Below are 7,916 nucleotides of genomic sequence, written 5' to 3' on the forward strand. Positions count from 1 at the left end.
AAATAAAGATTAAATTAAAGAGTGCCATGAGGTCATTTTGATGTGTCATGGGAATTAGGCCTTGAGGGAGGCACTGAGGTTTGCAGCAGCTGGGACAGGGAGGGGACGGAGCCTGGGGTGGGACAGGCAGTGATGTTCAGAGGGCTGGAGCTCCAGGAATCCAAGGAAAGCCCGCTCAGGTCCTCAGCAGCAGCACATCCACCCCTTGAACGGCTCCCAGCCCTTCCCAGGAATTGCTTGTGAACACATTTGCCTGGCCATGAATTATTCATCGCCCTAAATGCTGGGGCAGATGATTTGTGCAGCGTTGCGGCCCGCGGGGAGGGTTTTGCTTGTACAAAGAGCCGTGCTGGAGGTGTCCGACTGGGGCACACGCAGCTCCGCATGAGCACTTGTGACATCTTCCCTTCCTCCCGGCTTTTAAGTAAACAAAGTGTGGCTGCCTGAAAGTCCTCCCGGTGTCAGTGTGAATCTGGGCCCGGATGGAGAATGAATCCCGCTCTTTAGTCCGTGGAAAAACATCCTTTTGATGTGGAGCTCGCTGGTGAGCGTTGCCTTCACACAAAATCTGCTTTCTTCTCCGAGCAGGCTCCTCCAGGCGATCTGAGGTTTAGGTGTTTCGCTCTGATGGATCATCCCCAGTTGTGTCTCCACAGAAAATAAAAATTAACAAGAAAAGAAGGGATTTAACAGCGTGGCCTGGAGAGCGAGGCAGAGGGGAGATGAGTGGTACCTCGGCATTCCGGGAGGAAAGGAGCCCTTTGGAATGCAGCAGGATTGGCAGCAGCACTCCCCAGAGATGGGGCAGCAGAGGTGGCCTCTCACTGTGCATCCTCTCAGTGCTCTGCAGTTCACTCTTTCATCTCCTCCTCCGAGTTTTGGTCTCCTGCAGCACGTTGATTTGAATCATTTGGTTTTTTGTTTGAATGATTCCAGTTTTCAGATTAAAAAAATATTAATTTTTATCTCTTTGCCTCCCTCACAGGAGAACCATGAAGGTTTCCTGGGCTGGGCTCCTCATCTGCCTCTCACACGGGATCAGGCTGGGAATGGCAGCGCTTTGGGGGAGGTTCTGCTTTGCCTGGGGTGGGAAACACAGAGGAGCCTTTGAGCTGCACCCCTGGGCCTGAAGATGCATCATTTTAGGCAGTGACCAGAAAGTGGATTTGTAAAATGGTTTGGGTTGAAAAGGACGTAAAAGTTCATTTCATTCCATCTCCTGCCATGGCAGGGACAACTCCCACTGTCCCAGGCTGCTCCAGCCTGGCCTTGGGCACTGCCAGGGATCCAGGGGCAGCCACAGCTGCTCTGGGCACCCTGTGCCAGGGCCTGCCCACCCTGCCAGGGAACAATTCCTAATTCCCAATATCCCACCCATCCCTGCCCTCTGGCAGTGGGAGCCATTCCCTGTGTCCTGTCCCTCCATCCCTTGTCAATTGTCTCTCTCCAGCTCTCCTGGAGCCCCTTTAGGCTCTGGAAGGTGGGAAAAGGTTCTGCTTCACCATTCTCAATTTGCTTCCCTGTGCCTTGATTCCTTATCACAATGCCAGAAAGGGGAAATCACCAATTCCCATTTTCTGTCCCCAAACACCAGGACAGACTCCATGGCGCATCCAAGCTGGATAACCTTGGCTGTTCAATTCTTTAACATCCCTGCATCATCCTCCTCCTGGTTTTGTCTTTTCCTGCTGTGTCCCTTATGGATGCAGGACCAGCCACACACCCAGGACTCAAAACAGAGATGGTGCATGGATGTCCCTGCTGGCTCTGGGGAAAATTCCTGCCCTGTTCTCTCTGTCCCAAGTGGGCCCAAGCATCCTTCTGGCTTTGCGACCAGGGATCTGGGTTTGAACAGCCAGGTGTGTGCTGAGGAGAGCAGGAGCCTCCCCTGAAATGGAAAATGCAAACTCCCTCCCTCTGAATTGTTATAATTTTGAAATTAAGGGGCTCTCAGGCAAAGATATGGGAATAGGAATAACAGTTCTGTACTAGGAAAACTAAAATTACAAATGCAATGGTACAAACAAAACCAAACCCCTGCCAGAGTCAGAGCAGCCCTGTCCCCTGTGGGTCAGGGAGGTGGCTCAGCCCCATCCCAGGGGGGCTCAGCCCTCCTGCAGTGCCAGCTGTGCTTCTGCTGGAGCAGGATCCTGGGCAAGGGGGGAGTTTTCCTTGGAGCTCCAGGGCTGGGGGAGATGGGCCTGGGCTCCTCTGGGAATGCAGGGGGAAGGAAGCTGCTCCTCTGGGAATGCAGGGGGAAGGAAGCTGCTCCTCTGGGAATGCAGGGGGAAGAAAGCTGCTCCTCTGGGAATGCAGGGGAAGGAAGCTGCTCCTCTGGGAATGCAGGGGGAAGGAAGCTGCTCCCCTGGGAATGCAGGGGGCAGAAAGCTGCTCCTCTGGGAATGCAGGGGGAAGGAAGCTGCTCCTCTGGGAATGCAGGGGGAAGGAAGCTGCTCCTCTGGGAATGCAGGGGAAGGAAGCTGCTCCTCTGGGAATGCAGGGGGAAGGAAGCTGCTCCTCTGGGAATGCAGGGGGAAGGAAGCTGCTCCTCTGGGAATGCAGGGGGAAGGAAGCTGCTCCTCTGGGAATGCAGGGGGCAAAGGCTGCTGTGCTGTTCCCAGGTCAGATTGGATCCAGGTAGGAATTCTTGGCTCCTCCCCTGGGCACAGCATCTCCCCATGGATGATGGAATTTTCTCAGCCATGCAAGGACACTCAGTGGCCATGGACAGCAGAGATCTCCTGGAGGGAGGATTGGCTGTGGGAGGGATAAAGCAAAAACTGCCCCATGAGCAGAGGATACCTGCCCCAGCTCTGACAGATGGGGATGGAATTCACACCCCAGCCACATCCTGCAACCCAAGAACCCTGAGCAGCATTCCCAGGACACCTTCCCAGGGCTCTGTGAACTCAGGGATGAGCAGTGGCAGCTCATTCAGACTTAATAATTGTTTAAGCTCCATTCCCACTCTGGGTTTTTTCCCCTTCCCTGCCATAACCTTCCATGTATTTACACTGAATTTCACCTCCTGTTTTCTTGTCAGGAACTCATTCTCAGCAGATCCTCCAGAGCTTTTCACTGTCACTGTTGGATTTCATGATCCTGAATAATTTTGTCGCATAGGCAAACACTGTCACTTCATCATTCCCCACTTTTCCGGATCATTGATGAGTGTTCCACACTGCAGATCCCAGGACAGGCCTCCCAGGATCCCTGTGGCTGGTTTGGAGAACAAATCAGTTATCCTTCCCTCGGTGTCATGTTTTTGACCACTCTTACATCCATGGTGGGGCTTCCTCTTGCATTCCCTAAAATCTCAGTGTCTCCAAGTGCCTTCTGTGAGGATTTTGAATGGATTTTTTGAAAATTCAGTTTAACTACAGCAAATTCTTGCCTGGACCAGTGTTGCCACCTCTAAAGGATGCCATGGGTTTATGGGATGTGATTTCCCCTGGAGAAGCTGTGCTGATTCTTTTCTGTATAGCCACATCTCTCTGGGCTCCCATTAATTCCAGAGTTGATCACAATTCCTTTGGATTTGCCTGGCATGGAAAACACATTTCCTGTCTCCAGCCCCTTCTGCCCTTTTTAAAGACAACTGATCTCATATTTTCTGCCTCCCCTCACCAGGAAAAGGGCACATGGGCTGGTGGTGGGATTGGCAAGTGCTGGGGGAATCATGGAACAGTTTGGGTTGGAAAAAACCTTAAATCTCATCCAGTGCCACCCCTGCCATGGCAGGGACACCTCCCACTGTCCCAGGCTGCTCTCAGCCCCATCCAGCCTGGCCTTGGGCACTGCCAGGGATCCAGGGGCAGCCACAGCTGCTCTGGGCACCCTGTGCCAGGCCTGCCCACCCTCCCAGGGAGGAATTTCATCCCAAAATGCAACCTAAATCTACCCATGAAGCTACTCTTATTTCAGTGCCTTGTTCCAGCCTGGTTTTCCGTGAGCCTGGCATATTAAACACTGCTTTTTCTTGCCACTGCTTTACTTTGTTGCATCCTTTGTGAGATTTCTGCCCCCACCTGAGCCCTTCAGCCATGGGAGGAAAGCCTTGCCAGCAGCAGGTTCTTGCCAGCGTGTTCCACAGGGCAGGATCCAAGGCAGGAGAAGCAGGATCAGAGCCTGCTGGGAGCTTGCAGTGCCTGGCATTGTCTGCTTGGGAATTCTGGGTCACTGCAAGCACTTCCTGAATGGATTTGTCCCATCAGCACAGCCCTGCTCTGTTCCGTGCCTCTAAAGAGGCAGAACTCTCCACCAGGCCAAAATGGAATTTTTGTCCAGGGTTTTCCTCTGGGTTCCACAGTTTGGGATCTGCTGGGAGCTGTGGAGGTTGCTCTTATTCCAGGGAAAAGACCTGCCCACCTTTATCATGGCTAGGTTGTGTGGAGCTGTGTCGGAATCTGAGGTATTGATGATCCCAGATTGTAGAAAGTCTCTGTCTGTCAGCCCCCTGCCAAAGCAGAAGCCATAATTGGTCTGTGCTGGTTCCAAGGTTGTTTATTCTGTTTATCTCTCACATGTTCTGCTGCCCTGCCCAGCTCTGTCCTGCAGGGCAGCGTGTGGGGCTCTGCCCTCAGTGGGATGTGACAAACATTAAATACCAGAAACTCCCTGGGCTGGATTTACAAGAACGTGCCAATATCTGTCACCTACGTTGGACAGTGTGTCCCCAGCCTGAACCAACAGAAAAATGCCAACACCACAGTGAGACATGGGGGGCATGAAGAAGGAGAAAAAGGACAAGGCACACCCAATTTCCTCCAGCTTGTCCCCTTTGGACCCCTCATCTAGAATCCTAAAATTTTACTTTTGCACCCACACCACACTTAATTATTACTCATATCAAACCTTCAGAGCTGGTAATTGATCCTGTAAGATTGAAAACTCTTTTGCATGGACAGAGATCACAGCCAGTGTCTCTGGGGGCTCTGTCCAGGGGGGCTCCTGACCCTGCCAGGGTCCCAGACCTGCCAGGGCAGCCAGGGGGAAGCCCTGGATTCCCACAGAGCTGACTTGGACACTCCAGCACTGGATTTAAATCACTAATAAATCAGCAGGAGCAGCCCTGGTGGGGAATGATCATTCCCAGTGTGTTCCAAGGATTCTGACTCCTGGGTTTAAGCTCCCAGCAGTCCGAGGAGGCTGAGAGATGCCACATTCCCCCTGTCCTCAGCAGACGCTGGGGACATTGAGCTGGCAGGACCAGCCTAGCTCCAGCTGAACATCCAGGGCTCCGAGTTATTCCAGCTCCCGAGGCAGCCTTGGAATGTAAAGGATATGCCACAGCTCCTCCTTAGAATCAGGCAGATAAAAAATCAATGCATTTGAAAGAGAAATGAAAAATAAGGTCTGCTAGATCTTATTTTTGCTCCTGCCAGGGCTGAGCCTTGAAGGAAAACATTTTCCCTGAGAGGGGGATTGAAGGCCTGGAAAAACAGCTCCAAAGGTGACCTCGGGCGGGCACATCATTCCTGCTGCTCCCAGGGAGCTCTGCGAGAGTGACTCAGAGCAGAGCAAACCTGGTGTGGGATCATCAGGCCCATCCCAGCCCCAGAGGCTCCAAAGCATTTGGGATGCTGGCGAGGGGTGGGTGAGCACAGCTCAGGTGTCCTGCTGCCTCTGCTCCTCCTTGGAAGCCCAACTCCGGGAGTTTTTCCATTGATTTCAGTGCAAACAAGATCAATTGTCTCTTTGGGCTCCTGTGTAGGAATGAGATTATGTTGAATATTAATTTGCCTTGCGATGGGCCCTGACTGTAATTTTCTATCAGCAAAGGAGAATTCATGTATTTCCATAAATTCAGATACTTCCATCTATTCATTCCACATATTCATAGACATTATCTCGATTCCCAGCTCTAGTTCAAACAAAAGTTAGTTCCTTTTACAAATAAATTATTTTCCACTGTTGATGATATTTCTAATTTTTGTAGGCAAATTTATCCATTTGAACAAAGGAGACAAAAAGTATCTTTGATGTAGCAAAGCCTTTCTGAGAGCCGTGTGTAAATTAAAGGAGAAAAGATAGTCTGGAAAATTTAGGGAACGGATGGGAATGATTCCAAGTTACCTTGTACTTAATTGAAGTTCTCAGAAATGTTCATTTCTTGCTTTCTATATTGGAGCTGTTCCTTGAAGTGTGGCTGAATGCCTCTTCAAGCTGGCATTTAATCTTTGACTGCATATATTTCTTTTCCCCTTGTAGAAATGGCAGGGCCCTTTCTGGAATTTCTCCTTTGGCATCCCTTCACCTTGGGCCCTGGTTTTTGGGGAATGTTGCTGGGAGCTATGGCAGCATGGATGGTTCACAGTGGGATTCCCCCCAATTTCTGCTGCGGATTTCTGGGAGAGTCTGGAGCCAGTACAAGCCTGGCTCCAGGGCTCTTAAATTCTCCCACTTGGAGCATTTCCTTGGATGCCTTCACCACAAGAGGACAGTTTGGGGGGACTCTGAGTGTGTTAAGGTGCTCAGATGCTGCCCAGATCTTTCATTCACCAGGGCTGGAGGAGCTCCAGTGCTGGGACGAGACACCAGAAGTGTGCTTCCTTCATTCCCTGAATCCCTTTGGGGAGAGGCTGGGAGGAGCTCACCTGGTGGCACCTCCCTGCTCCAGCAGGGCCATCCCAGAGCTCAGGGCACTCAGGCTGTGCTCACAGCTCTGCAATGGCCCCAGCAGGGACAGCCACAGCCTCTGCACCCTCTGCTCAGGGCTGGCACTGCCAGGGCAGGAGTTCTGCCTCCTGGGCAGGGGCAGCTCCTGGGCTCAGCCCTGCCCGGGGCTCCGGGGCCATCGCTGGGGCTGGAGCAGAGCCTGGGGCTGCTCTGAGTGCTGCACACAGGGACAGACTGGGACAGACTGGGACAGACTGGGACAGACTGGGACACACTGGGACACACTGGGACAGACTGGGACACTGGGACAGACTGGGACACAGGGACAGACTGGGACAGACTGGGGACAAAGGGACAGACAGGGACAGACTGGGACAGACTGGGACAGACTGGGACAGACTGGGACACAGGGACAGACTGGGGGACACAGGGACAGACTGGGACACAGGGACACACAGGGACAGCCAGGGCTCAGCCCCTCTCTCTGGGCTCTCTCCAGGCTGAGCAGCCCCAGCTCCCTCAGCCTTTCCTGGGCATGGAGATGCTCCAGGCCCTGGCTCAGCTCCAGGAGCTCCTGGCCCTGCTGTGCTGAGGGTCCAGAGCTGGGCACAGCACCCAGAGGTGCCCCCAGAGCTGGGCACAGGGGTAGGATCACTGCCTGTCCTGCTGGGAATACTCCTCCCAATCCTGGAATCACTGAGGTTGGCAAAGCCCTCCAAGATCTACATGTCTGCCCTTTCATACCCCCACAAATCCATCATACTAATCCTACCTCTAGTCATTTTTTGGCCAACATTTTCCAGGATTGTGACCCTCTGCTGGCCTGGGCAACCCAAGCCAAAACTTAACCACTCTTCCAGTGAAGAAATATTTCCTGATATCCACCCTGAGCCTCCCCTGGTGTTCCAGCATCCAGTGGATCTGTGCAATCATTGCCTGCATTGGACGCCTTGGAATAAACATCTTGGAGCAGGGATGTGCCAGACCTCTGTGGAGCCACTCGTTCTGCCTGTAGTAAATTAATCAGAGTGGTACAAGAAATAAAACCAATAGGAAAATTGTCCTGGGTGGGATTTTAAGATCCAGGAGAGCCACAGCTCCCAGAGGAATCTTTAAAAGCTCCATAACTGAGTCACAACAGAGAGACCTGCAGTGAGTGAGAGAGGCAGGAGAAAAGCTCCAGACAGGGGGACTTCAGTGCTGGCACTGGAGGAGCCGAGGATGACAAAACTTCCACTCAAAATGGAATAGCAGGAGGCAACTTGGAATTTCTTCAGGCTTGTAGGAAAAGAATAGCG

The sequence above is a fragment of the Lonchura striata genome, chromosome 13, assembly GCF_050655825.1.
Source record: "Lonchura striata isolate lonStrDom1 chromosome 13, ASM5065582v1, whole genome shotgun sequence".
NCBI classification, from domain to species: domain Eukaryota; kingdom Metazoa; phylum Chordata; class Aves; order Passeriformes; family Estrildidae; genus Lonchura; species Lonchura striata.